The following is a 15,045-nucleotide window of genomic DNA, read 5'->3' on the forward strand; positions in this document are numbered from 1 at the left end:
TTGGTTGTTTGATTCAGTAATTGAAGTATGTGTTTTTTAATAATAATAATAAACAAGGTTACTACATACGAAAATAAAAACGCGTTGTTTTATTGCACTTTCGTGCTTATAAATTAACACGATACGCTTCTACAGGTGTTTAACGGTTGTGCCTAAATGATCTAATTTTTTTAAAACTAATACAGACTAATAAAAAATTCAACAACTTTGGGAAAGGGAGCGGGGGAAAAATAAACGCAGAAAAATCAAAAGTAATGGGTAAAGGTAAATATAACTATCACATAGACATAACAATAACTGACAAACTCAAAATTTATGGAATAACCTATACTAGCGATCCCACAATAAACGACCAAGAAACTTGGACCACACTGAAAAAATAAAATAAATCACAATCTGGAAAAGTACCAATACTGCAATACAACCATTTTTGCCAGAGCTGCATTAGTAAACAGATATATCATTCCAAAAATAATTTTCGTAGCGACGAACTCTACAATACCCAACTCATTTATTAAAAAAAAACAAGCTCATTAGAGAGTTCATTTTCAAAAATACGATTAGAAACATTAGCCACAAAACCTTAATACAAAATAAATTAAATGGAGGTATAGGGCTACACGACATTCAAACTAAAATAAACACCTTCCGATTAAAACACCTGGATAGAATAAGGATAGAATCACATTATCATCCACTAGCACAATACTACATTGGGTTAAACATAAAGAGCATTTTAAAATTAAACATCATAACACCACACTATGGGGGAAATGACATAGGCAGCTTTTATAAAGAAACGCTAGCAACATTCCAAGGAAACAAAAGCATTATTGGGGAAGACACACAAAAAATATACGACATCCTAATCAAACAACAAGCGACACCCTTATACACGAGAATTAGTTGGGCCAGGGAACACAATATAATAGACATTAAAGATACATTTAAAAACCTACATAATAAACGCATTACACCAAAAGAAAGGGAAATATCATACAGACTGATTTTTAACAAAACTCCAGTTTCACGAAATACAAAGTCAAATCAAAATGTTAAAATAACATGTCAAACGTGTAAACAAAATATACAAGAAACTGAGAAACACATTTATTTAGATTGTATATTAGTACAGAAAATAAAGCAAACACTTGCGAAAATATTAAACACCACCAATCAAACAGCCACAACAAATAAAGCAATCACACTTAATTTAATTAACACGACTAGACAAAGAACAGAAGACGAAAACAGACTAGTAGCAATGGCTATTTATAGATCGACTATATGGCAAATTAGGAATAAAGTCAGATATTTTTTCACAAAATACACGGACATCGAGTTAAAAGAAATATTTCAAGCAAAGCTAAGACATAGACTGGGAACTCTCACTTAACTGAGAAAAAAAAGAAATATACAGGAAAGAAATAAATAAAGTATTAATTTTAATTTAGACAGTCTCAAGCCAAACATCACTCGATCAGCCCCCCAAAGTAAATTAACATTAGAACAGTCTTCTGTTTCCCGGGTTTTAAAATGCACAACCTGAATGGTAGAAAGAGATACCCACATCAACCCCCCCAACACACACACACTCCCCCCCCCCCCCCACTCAACCGGACTGGCGGACATTTCAAGATAGCGTGCCCTCATTGCCAATGGTCAATTTTATGTCATGGAAAGTTTTGGAATGATAGATCAGTACGTGATTACAGAGACCCTTCTCCCACAGGATTTTCTATTTCTGTCCATGGGTGGCTACAGTGTGAACTTTTGACTCCGCAGCACACTAAACTAAGCAGTGAAGAGAAACCTAGTTTGCACACCTTATTTTAATCTAGTTCTTAAGCCATTTCATTTTTTCCCTTTGATTATTATATATGCAATTGATGTTCATTGTTCATGTCTTTGATGCTATGTAAAATCTATCAAATATATTATTATTACTGATTTAAATGTTTAAAACAATTGAATTAATAAAAATAAAAATAAAAAAAAATCTACCCCCTCCTCTCTCCCCCTCTATCCACTTTACCCCCAGACATGATAACCCCACAATCCCTTTAACTGTTCCAACGACCCCACCACCCACCGCAACATCAATATCCAGAACTTATTTAAAGTTCTAAATCTTGTCTCTTTCCCCTCATCTTTCACACAGCAACCTTTTGGAAACTCAATGCGACCACTACAACACCCTTTCAACTAGTCAACTTAAGTTGTTACCCTACATAGAAAATGCTTCACTGTCCCATTGACCCTCTCTTCTTCTTCTTCTTCTTCTTCGTTCTTAATTATTAGTGTTGAAGGGGATCGAGATTTATCTGCCAGTGGGTTTGAACTCGAGACTTTGTTCGAATTTATCAACCATGATTTTTTTGCCGACTCGACCACGCCTCCAACACAATTAAGCGTTACGTGTCAACAGTTTATGCGCCATTGAGGCCATTGACTCCGATTTCAGCCTGCTTTTCTTTTTGGATTTGCTTCCATAGCCTTTGTCCAACCAAGAACAAACTACAAGGCAGCAGTTGTTTGATTTTGGAGTTGTCTCTCCTAGAAGAGTGGCTGTCCCCAGCTAACGAGCCTCATCTGCCCGAGGGTTCGAACTCGAGACTTTTCGGTTTAGCAAACATAAGCTTTACCGACTCGACCACGCCGACCCTCTCTGAAAAATTTCCTTTCCTCTCCCCACCCAGACTTCTGACACTTTCATTTGACCTTCACCCCTTTTACTGTCATCCTTTGCAATTTTTTTTTTATAATCAAATACATGACATCATGTAAATATTCATTATGTACATTTGCAAAACCTTTCGTTTTCATTTGGTATTCAAAATTATGTTAAAAAATTTGATGTTGATGTACTTGTTTTAATTGCAAATAAAAGTATTTAAAAAAAAATGTATAAGTAACTATAAATACTAATATGTAACTAAAAAAAAAAAAAAAAAAAAAATATGTGTAAGTAACTTTCCTCTCCCCACCCAGACTTCTGACACTTTCATTTGACCTTCACCCCTTTTACTGTCATCCTTTGCAATTTTTTATAACCAAATACATGACATCATGTAAATATTCATTATGTACATATGCAAAACCTTTCATTTTCATTTGGTGTTCAAAATTATGTTAAAAAATTTGATGTTGATGTACTTGTTTTAATTGCAAATAAAAGTATTTAAAAAAAAAAAAAAAAAAAAAAAAAAAAAAAAAAAAAAAAAAAAATTACACTATAAGTCAGCAGCCACTACAAAACAACCGCGTTTTATTTTATTAACATAACTAGTAAATTAACAAATATAAACACCTTTTTAATAATTAACTTTGTACATGCAAAGAAAATAAGAAATTAAAACAAACTTTCTCCATTTAAAAAAAGCTTATGTCGCTAAAATATGTAATTTCCCATTTCCCATTATAACATTAATTTAGGTAGTTAAACATTTTATTAAAAAACAGTTCGTCAGCCGGGAATCGAACCTGGATCGACTGCTTGGAAGACCCCATGCTGACCTTTACACAACGACACTTAATATGGGAAAAGATAATTTCTAATGCGCAAATTTGGGAATACAGCCTTCTGATCATTTGTTGACGGTGATTGAGTATTCTTACCTTCAATTGACGTCACACACCTTGAAGTCTAGCTGAAGTGTACGTACGACTACAGACTAGAGCCATTTAACAACTAAAAATAGAACTTCACTGAGTTACATATGTCTGTTTAATTCATTCATAGTTTCCTTTTACACTCTTTGACGTGTAGGCTTGCCAGAACGTTCTCCCAACCCCTTTCTATCTCTGACAAGCTCTCTCAGTTGTCCTTAGGTTTGATCTGATGTATTCAGTTCACTCTCTCAGTTGTCCCCGAGTTTGATCTGATGTCTTTAGTTCACTCTCTCAGTTGTCCCCAAGTTTGATATGATGTCTTCTGTTAACTTTATCAGTTGTCCTCAAGTTTGATCTGATGTCTTTAGTTCACTCTCTCGGTTGTCCTTAGGTTTGATCTGATGTCTTCACTTCACTTGCTACAGTTAGGCACTTGTAGTCTTTGATCGCCCATTGTTTTACCTCTGGTTTACAAAGAAAGTGTCTAATGTCTTTATTAATCAGGTTTCCATCTTTCTCAACATATAGACAATTACTCACTGTCATTTCCTTACCGATGAGATTTCTGTTTTCTCTTTGGTTAATTTCTCGTGTACATCTTTATTTTACAGTATACATTAGCCCGGACAAAAAAAAATTAACAAAGTCTTTGATAAAAAAATAGATTATGCAGTTGAAACAAGTATTTCTTTGATATTTATTTGGACTATTTATCAGACCATAGTTTGAAGAGCGTATATATTTATTTACCTTATTTGTTTTTTGTTTATTCCAATTATTTTCATATCTTATATATGTCTATTAGTTTATTTATAATATTTTAGGGCCTACTATGTTGAATCTCTTACCGTGCCGGAGGAATATCGTCATTTGATTACATAACAAACATCACAATTTTACAATAATTCGTCAGCTTAAGAGCTTAAGCTTGGCATTTTTGTAAAATCTAAAAGTTTGTCAAACATTTAAAACAAAGCGGGAGTGATCACCCCTAAACTAGTCATGTTAATATATAAAGTGTTATTGGTTTGATTTGTTTGTTGTGGCTGTTTCCTTGTGGATTTGAAAATAAAACTATAAACTGACCATTTCAAAGACCGTCAAGTCAACAATAAAAAGCGTATCGTTTAATTTATAAGGATAATAGTGCAATAATTAAAAGCGCTTTCGTTTTCGTATGTAGTACCTTTTTTATTATTGTTAAAAATAAAATAATCCAAATACTAAATCAAACAACTAAACATTGTTTCTATTAATAAAGAAAACACTGAAAACATAGACAATAAAATTATAATAATTTCTGATAGGGACGTAAATGATTTCTCAAAATATCTTTGAATGAGACCATAAGACATCACCTTTTTTTTTGAAGAAGTTTGTTTCGAAAAAAAAAATTACTTCATTTTGTTGAAGACACGGAGAGCGGTAAATTACTTTATTTCGAAAAATTTGAAAAAATTGCTTCATCATTACTATAAACTAAATGAAGGGTGGGTTCACTGAGATATTTGAGAAATACAAAAGAACTGCAAGTACTCTGTCGTTCATAGTAGATCATCTCAACACAAAGACAATTGAGATTTACTTTGAGCTATTTGGAATTGATACTGGTTCGCTTCAAATAAAATTGCTAGATTAACAAACAAAACATTTGTGGAGTTGTAAGTTCACATATATTAAGAGCAATTTAGAAGATTTGGAGGTCAGTAAAACATGCACGTTTCGCCGCACAAGTAGACAGCTCTAAAAGAAATGTCGCGAGTGGAGGCACTATTATGTGACGGATGGAATAGTTTTCCAGGATGCTACAGTGGGGTGAAGAAGTTGGCATTTGGAGTGCTGACAATCTTCGGGTCAACATTCATGCGAGCAAGCGTTTTCTTGCTTGAATAGAATAAACGGATTGAAGCCAACTAACTAAGTAATAAAATTCTAGAGGCGTGCTTGAAAACAGAAAACAAGTTATGAGCCAGGTTTAAACAAACTTTCAAAAGACATGCAAGGCCAAACTATCGTAAATAGTATTCAATAATTAAAGTTATATAATTTGATTACTGATTGTATTGTTCTAGCAGAGCTTGATAAATTATGTTAATATGTTTTCTGCGAAACATGTGTATGTTTTTATAAGAATAAATATTATTTATATATTTAAATCTATTTATTTTAAATTATATATATATATATATATATATATATATATATATTTTTTTTTTTATTTATTTATTTATTTATTTATGTATATTTATATTTATATATATATAGGCCTATTCCTCATCAATATTATAATATTGAAATAAAAATGTTAGTGGCTCATTAAAAACTTAGAAATGTGGTAAATTGTAACTGTTGGCTCTTCCGTCTCAAAAGGTTGCCGACCCCTGGTGTAGGCGATATTTTCCTGAAGACACAACGAATAATTTCAATGATTCCCTTACAACTAGAAATTTATTATCTCCCATGTTAAAATATAACATTGCTAAAGGGAAAAAAATTATTGTCGCTAATATTTTAATTAATACTTCGAAAATACAATGCTTATAAAAAATTTACAAGCTTAAGTATTTTTTTTATTAAGGAATAAAATGTTTTGTTGTTTAAATGTATTAAGAGTATTTTATATCAACATTTATAAACAAGCTGACCATATAAAGAAAACAGAAATGCTGTTGTTTTACTACATTATTATTGTTTAAAATTAAACGACACGCTTTCAACGGAGCTCCTTCCAATCCATATACAAGTCAATTTTTTATAATCTTCGAGTAAAAGTCAAATCATAACGTCAAAGGTGTAAACTAAAGATGCCTAACGTGAGGACTGATAATGGAGGTCACCCCAAGTTGCAAAGCTTGGGGAAGATCATACGTCATTGTAATTTGCCGGATAAATTGTGTGCCTTGGTAATAGTAGCATAATATGGCATTCGATATCGACATGATAACTTCTTTTTTTAAATAAAAATATAAATTGGATTTTTTCCGAGAGGATCAGAACGACAATAAAAGCGTATCGTTTAATTTATAAGGATAATAATGCAATAAAACTACAGCATTTTTTTTTATGTAGTCACGATGTTTTATTAATGTTAAGAATTTAAAAAAAATTTCAAGTACTTAATCTAATAAACAAACATTTTTTTCTATCAATAAAAAAAACACTAATAAACTTTATATAAGCATTGTACTTCCCGAAGTACTAATTAAAATATTAACGTGAATACATTTTTAGTTTCCCTTGTTCAAAGTTATATTTTAATATGGGAGATAATTAACTGCTCTTAGTTAGGCAATCATTAAAACTATTTGTTGTGTTGTCAGAAAAATATTGTCTAGACTCTAGACTTAAGATAATTTACCTACGTCATATTTTTTTTTATAGTTTAATAGACTTCCTTCCACACAGTTCACTCCTGTATAGCCTGGAGCTAGCTGTGTGGAGAGGTTGCATGAACATGATAAAATAGATACAATACATAGCATTGCATAAAGAGAAAAATGTACAATGTCATTTTCTTGATTTTCCTTCTGTTTTCTTGGTTCCATTTTTCCATGTTTCTTGATTTCATTTTCCCATGTTCTTCTGATTTCTTGTTTTTCATTTCCGGTTTAAGGGGTCGGCGTGGTCGAGTCGGTAAAGCTCATGGTTGCTAAACAAAAAAGTCTCGAGTTCGGACCCTCGGGCAGATGACGTTCGTTAGCTGGGGACAGCCACTCTTCTAGGACAGACAACTCCAAAATTAAACAACTGCTGCCTTGTAGTTTGTACTTGGTTGGACAAAGGCTATGGAAGCAAATCCAAAAAGAAAAGCAGGCTGAAATCGGAGTCAATGGCCTCAATGGCGCATAACCAGTTGACACGTAACGCTTAATTGTGTTGGAGGCGTGGTCGAGTCGGCAAAAAGCTCATGTTTGATACATTCGAACAAAGTCTCGAGTTCAAACCCACTGGCAGATAAATCTCGATCCCCTTCAACACTAATAATTAAGAACGAAAAAGAAAGGAAAAAGAAATTTCCGGTTTCTTTACATATAACATAGAGTATATGTAGTTCTTGGCCTTTGTTCTTGCGCGTATAACTATCTTGATTAGGTTGTGGTTGAATCTTGGTTGGTAGATGTAGTTCGAGAGTGTCAGTGAGGGATATTCCGTTGATGAAGGGATGAGTTTGGTGTCATGGCATTGATGGTAGAGTTGAATCGATGTGGTATGATGCACTGGTGAAAGGGCGAGTCTCGTGTATTGTCTTTGATAGTAGAGATGTTCGATGGAGTGGAGTTTGGAGAGAATAGTTGAGTTGGGAGTCCTTGTGTTGAGAGTGAAGTTGTGTGTAGTCTAGTAATTGAGGTGGTCGAAGTGGCATTGAAGAGTGAAGTTTTCCTGATATTGCTGAGTCGAGGGTTTTAGATGTGAAGAATTTGAGCTTGGTCCGGTAGTTGGAATGGGTAGAGTGAAGTGGTTGACGAGTGTTTATTTTGGGTACGTTGAGTTGGTTTTGAGAGATGGTTAGTTCATTTGCTTTACCTACGTCATATTGTTACGTCATTTACATCCCTATCAATAATAATTATAATTTTATTGTCTATATGTTTATATTCATTTTGTAACAAAGACGGCTTATTTACGGTTATATTTTTAGATTTTTTATTATCAGTTATTTAATGTTTTAAGTCATATTAGTCGACTTAAGAATGAATGGAGTTAGATGAAGTTATCTTTGTATTTATTCTTATTTGAATTATTCGATATTTTAACAATGTTGACATTATACACGGAACATACAATTATGTTGTCTAGCAGTTTTCAATAACAATATTATTATCCTCCCCTACATTTGTAAACGAAATATTAATCTTCTAACTAATTTTCGAATTCACTACCTTACAATATTTAATCTCGCAGTTGTTTTTTTTTTTAAATTAAACTATTTGCATAAGATGTTTTGCATATGCACATACTTTTGTTTGATTGTTTTAGCTTGAAAAAAATAAAGTTTTACTTAAAAATCGAAACAAAATAGAATTTCAGACGATACAAAAAATCAGTTCACAGAGCGCAGATCAGTCTTTGGGAAAAATAGTATTAATCGAAAACATTTACTTAATTACTTGCCAATTATTTACTAGCCTCAATTTCAATGATTGTCTTACCACGAGTAATTTTTTATCTCCCATGTTTAAATGTAACTATACTAAAGGGAAACTAAACATTATTTTCATTAATTCTTTCATTAATACTTCAGAAAATACAATGTTTATATAAAGTTTATTAGTCTAAGTATTTTTTTGCCAACAGAAAACAACGTTTTGTTGTTTAATTAGTGCTAAGAGTATTTTACGTCTAATTTTAAAAAACAAGGTGACCATAAAAGAAAACCGAAACGCTGTTGTTTTATTACATTTTTATTGTTTAAATTTAGAGGACTGAGTTAAATATTTTAGGTGTTGGTCTGTTTAATCTTTGAGTTATTAGCAGCCTCAACAAATAAAGCAATCGCAATGCAGTTTATTAACCTTGCTAGATAAATAACCAATATAAAAACCTTTATAATAACAAAATTTGTGTATGCAATGAAGATAAAAAAAATAAACAAACTTACTCTTTTTAATAAAATCTTAGGTAGCTAAAACATGTCATTTTCCATTTCCCGTTACAGCATTTATTTTGGTGATCAAACAAATCATCAGAAGGCTGTAGTCCCAAATTTACGCATTAGAAATTTTCTCTCATATTGAATGTCGGTGCTGTAAACGTCAGCATGGTTGCATTCAAAGCAGTCGGTCCGGTTTCGATTCCCGGCTAACGCATTGATTTTTTTATAAAAGGGAATTTTAAAATGTTGGTTAACATACATGAAAACAATAACGTTTTGTCGAACCTACAGATAATTTTAATTTTACATCATTTATTTAAATATTTGACTGTTTTTATTTAGCTTTTTACCACTTGTCTATCAAAATCATCGTTTTTTTTTCGTCTTCCAATGACAATAGTTGTCTTCCAGCGTGCCACTGGAAACACTGACCCCCCCCCCCCCCCCCCCCCCCACTCTCCCGCTCCCCCACACCCACCCTGTTACTGAGGAATTTGTGGGGGAAAAAAAGAAACCCTGCCATTTTTTATCTTAGACCATGTCCAATGTTCACCTTAGTCCAGACTAATGTTAAACAGTATGTTTGTCTTCGATTCTCGGCTGACGCACATTTTTTTAATTGCATAGATCAAAGATGTATTTTCAAATAGATTGAACATTCTTAACCCTGTCGTATACGCAGTTTCAAGTATAGAAGGCGTCTTGTAAAAAGGGCTAAATTTGTTTTACACCTCATTGAGACCGTCAATATTTCAGAAATAAATCGATTCAATAATTAATAAGAAAACAAAAACTGGCACTTTTAAAGCCGGGTGTGTATGTCTGTGGGAGAGGGGTTGATTAAGAGAAAGAGAGAAGTTGTTTGCTGACGTGTGACTTAATTTTATGTGAATTGTAGGGAGTGGTTGTTTGGGTCATTCGGTCTACGTATCAACAGTGAGGTATGCGGACATTAGTTTATTATTTTAGGATCATTAAAAGTTCAAATTAACTATTATAGATTTTTTTTTAAAAATAGTAAAATATAAAAAATAGCATGCGTCAGCCGGGAATCGAACCCGAATCGACAGTGAGGTATGCGGATATTAGTTTATTATTTTGAATCATTAAAAGTTCAAATTAACTATTATAGATTTTTTTTAAAAGTAAAGTATGAAAAATAGCATGCGTCATCCGGGAATTGAACTCGGATCGACTGCTTGGAAGGCAACCATGCTGACCTTTACACCACCGACGCCGATACACGTACCAACTTAGATTTATTTAAAATTCTGATCGGACAGTGGTTGAATCGACGGTGATTGATTTGAAGATTGACTGTTTGGTGTCACAAGTCAGTGGAAAGCACCTGAGTCCAACCAGCTCTGATGGGTACCTGACTCACAATATGGAAACTAAAGGCGGCTAGGCATAGTACTGATCATATTATCCCTACATAGGCCGATGTCAAGAAACATGAACTCTACTTTATCTGCCCAAAGATCGTTTGATCTAAAGAGGAATATTAACTAAAAGTAAATATTTTAAAATGTTATATCCCTATCATAACAATAATTCTAAAAAAGTAAAACAAAAATAAGGCACTGAGTGTAAAAACTAATGTAGCTTTTTTCCCTTAGTTTTAAAATTTAAATCAACAATATTTTGATAGGTAAACAGAAAAATTCTATTTAAAAAACGTACGTAACATATACTCGTATATAAGCCGGTGTTAGTTACAAAATGAAAATAAAAATATAGACAATAAACTTATAATAATTTCTGATAGGGACGTAAATGATTTCTCAAAATATCTGCGAACGAGACCATAAGATATCTCCCCCTTCTAACCCTTATGATGTAACAATCTGAGATGGGTAAACTGTCTTGAGTGTGTCCATATATTCCAGACAACACAACGAATTATTTCAATGATTGCCTTACTAAGAGCAATTAATTACCTCCCATATTGAACGACAACTTTGTTAAAGGAAAAATAGAAATGTATTCTCATTAATTTATTAATTAATACTTCGGGAAGTACAATGCTTATACAAAGTTTATTAATGTTTTTTTTTTATTAGTAAAACACATTGATGGTTGTTTAATTCAGTAATTAGAGTATTTTTTTTTATTATTAATAAACAAGGTGACTATATACGAAAACGAAACAGCTGTTGTTTTATTACATTATTATCCTTTAAAAAAACGATACGCCTTTAATTGTATTGCTGGATTTCTTCGATTGTTCTGCTTATTATTTTAAAATCCTCAATTAAACGGAAAGGAAAAATATGGAAAGGTAAAGATAATTACAACACAATAACAGACAAACTCATGGAATAACTTATAACAGCGATCCCACAAAAGACGACCAAGAAACTTGGGCCATACTTAAGAATAAAATAATTCTCAATCTGAAAAAATACCAATACTGCAAAACAACTATCTTTGCCACAACTGCATTAGTAAACAGATACATCATTCCAAAAATAATTTTCGCATCGACATACTCTACAATTCCCAACTCGTTTAATAAACAAACAAACAAGCAAATTAGATAATTCATTTTCAAAAACACTATTAGAAACATTAGTCACAAAACATTAATACAAAACAAATTAAATGGAGGTATAGGGCTACATGACATTTTATAAAGAAACGCTAGCAACATTCCAAGGAAACAAAAGCATTATTAGGGAAGACACACACAAAATATACGACATCCTAATCAAACAACAAGCGACAACCTTATACACGAGAATTAGTTGGCCCGGGGAACACAATATAATATATATATATATATATATATATATATATATATATATATATATATATATATATATATATATATATATATATATATATATAAGAGAAACCTACATAATAAACTCTTTACACCAAAAGAAAGGGAATTAGCGTACAGACTGATTTTTAATACAACACCAGTGTTACGAAATACAAAGTCAAATCAAAATGTTAAAATAACTTGTCAAACGTCAAACAAAATATACAAGAAACCGAGAAACACATTCATTTGCTTGTACATTAGTACAGAAAGCAAAGCAAACACTTGAGAAAATATTAAAAACCACCAATCAAACAGCCACAAGAAATAAAGTAATCACACTTAACTTAATTATTGTAATTAACACGACTAGACAAAGAACAGAAGACGAAAACAGACTAGTAGCAAACGGCTATTTATAGATCGACTATGTGGGGAAATATGAATAAATTCAGATTTTATTTTTAAAAATACACTGACATCGAGTTAAAAGGAATATTTCAAGCAAAGCTAAAACATAGACTGGGAACTCTCACCTAACAAAACAAAACAAAACAAATTAATCAGCCACAACATGGCGACGCAGCACAACAGCCAGTAACAAGCATGTATGCAGTCATCACACAGATATCGACACCAAAGAAAGAAACATCCGACCCTCAAATCTCACAACAACAAACAATCTTGCTGACATCAACAAATAAAAGGAAGAAAGAACCGGAGCAAATATCAAAAGCAGCTTAAGTTAATGTAGGAGACAGCGAGTCAGCAGCCACCACCCCGTCCAAAACACCGAATGAAGACCGACTCAACAATTGCCTACTCCGCTTTTGTTTGTTCTTCGGACCAAGGGCAAACCTTATCTACTGTAGTATCTATTCCAAAAATAAATTTCTATAATTAACTTTTCTAGAACTTAAATATTTTATAGAAATCTTTGTTTGTTTAGCAATGAAACTGGCTAATTTTGGGTAAAAACATAAATTTGAAAAAATAGGCATATTCGCGTGTTATTTTTTTTAAACATTTCTTTTATTCTCCTTATTTCAAAAGGTACCTAATTAGCTCAGATGATAATGTACTTGATACCTCACTGGTGGTGCTGGATCGAGACACACCAAGTCAAACCTAATTTTTTTTAATATGTGAATCTTCCTATTTTAGACTATAAAGTAAGCAACTACTTTGGAAATCTTTGTTTATCTATGCAATTTGCTAATCTCTATAATATATGAAGCAAAGTTGTCGGGTGCCCGAATTAATTAAGCATTCAAATTCTCAATGTTTTTGAAAGCCTAAGCGAAGCTGGGCAGCATGCCTAGTAGAATAGAATCTCGTAAAATAAAACATTCATTGAAAATTTAAAATCTAAAAAACCAACCATTGACACTACCCGACGTAAAAACATTAATAATGAGGGATGGGGTGGGGGTGGATCACTGATCAGTGGTAGAGGTGGGAGGGGGTTCAGGGAGTCAGGACCACTTTTACGGTGTAGAAAGTAATGTTTCAAACTTAATCTCAGCATTTATTTCCCCTTTTGAAAGACTATTTTCGTAAACTGTAATAGAATTGTGTAACATATTGATGTGCTTAGTGTTGAATCAGCTCAGCAAATATTTCAGAAAGCAATCGATATTTAAAAAAAAGAAAAGCTACGATTTTAGAAATATAGTTGGGGGGGGGGGGCGGGGCTGGCAAAGGAATGGTTAGCATAGGTATGACGTCATTTTATGGCGTGTGTGTGTGTGGGGGGGGGGGGGGGTAACTTTGGGGCTTACAGTCTATGTGATAACTGGCATGTTGATGTTATTATATTTCCTACGATCATTAAAATTTAAAATAAATATTTACTACGAGCCGGCCCGCGGCATAACATACGCCGCTATTTAGTTGTTTCTAATTTTCAGTAATTCATAATTTGTGAATTCGACAGTACCAACGCTGACACTGAAAATATTTCTTTAAAACACTTTAAGTAGCTCATTAAGGACCATAACCCCCCCCCCCCTTCCTGAAAGTAAAAATATAGGCAATTAAATTATAACAATTTCTGATACGGACGTCAATGATTTCTCAAAATATCTGCGAACGAGACAATAAGACATCTCCCTATCTAACCTTTATGATGTAACAATCTAAGATGGGTAAATTGACGTGAGTGTGTCGATATTTTCCTGACAACACAACGAATAATTTCAATGATTGCCTAAAAAATAGCAGACCATAAGATATCACCCATATCTAACCCTTATAATGTAACAATGTATGCAAGGTAAATTGTCTTGAGTCTAGATGATATTTTCCTTATCAAACTAGTACTTTAAATGATCAATTATCTCCCATATTTAATGATAACATTGCAACAGGGAAGCTAGAAATTTATTCTCGTTATTATTTTAATTAATACTTCGGGAAGAACAATTCTTATATAGAGTTTATTAGTATTGTTTTCTATTAAAAAAAAATGTTTAGTTGCTTTTTAGTAATTAGATTATTTTTGTTTTTAACATAAATAAATAATATGACTAAATACGAAACCAAAACCCTGTTGTTTTATTTCATTATTATTCCTATGAATTAAAATAAACTTTATTTCATTATAGTACTGCAGTATACAATACGGATCAGCTTATAAAATTTTCTTTACTCTACAAGCAAAAAGCGACAAAAAACTAAGCCAGGGTTCGGCAAATGCGGTTCGCATGCGGCCGGCTCTTTTGGTGTGCAGTTGCGGCTCTTCAGCTCCATGCACAAATAATAATAATTTTATTTTCAAAACTCATAAAAATATTAGTCTACAACACTCGGTGATAAACGATATAACAATAGCTCTAAACAATAAACATTCACAATTCTATTAGAATATGTAGTTACTCCTTATCTCAATGCACTTCCTATTACATTGTCCATTCCGAAGCATTCAAACTTTTCGTTTTTCATTCGACTTTTGTAAAAAGTAAACTAAAAATTAAACTTGCGTCAGCCGGGAATCGAACCCGGATCGACTGCTTGGAAGGCAGCCATGCTGACCTTTACACCACCGACGCCGATATTTATTAGCAGCCTCCCT

At 32.6% G+C, this 15,045-nt stretch overlaps 1 non-coding gene across 1 annotated transcript; it reads right to left on the reverse strand.

Moving 5' to 3' along the window:
- Positions 1 to 14,950: 14,950 nt before the first annotated feature.
- On the reverse strand, positions 14,951 to 15,022 carry Trnag-ucc (transfer RNA glycine (anticodon UCC)). Its single transcript has one exon. It is a non-coding gene; the product is annotated as a tRNA-Gly (tRNA).
- Positions 15,023 to 15,045: the final 23 nt, after the last annotated feature.

Source organism: Physella acuta, unplaced genomic scaffold, assembly GCF_028476545.2.
Source record: "Physella acuta isolate Inbredline_101_S28 unplaced genomic scaffold, ASM2847654v3 ptg000699l, whole genome shotgun sequence".
In the NCBI taxonomy this organism is placed as follows: Eukaryota; Metazoa; Mollusca; class Gastropoda; family Physidae; genus Physella; species Physella acuta.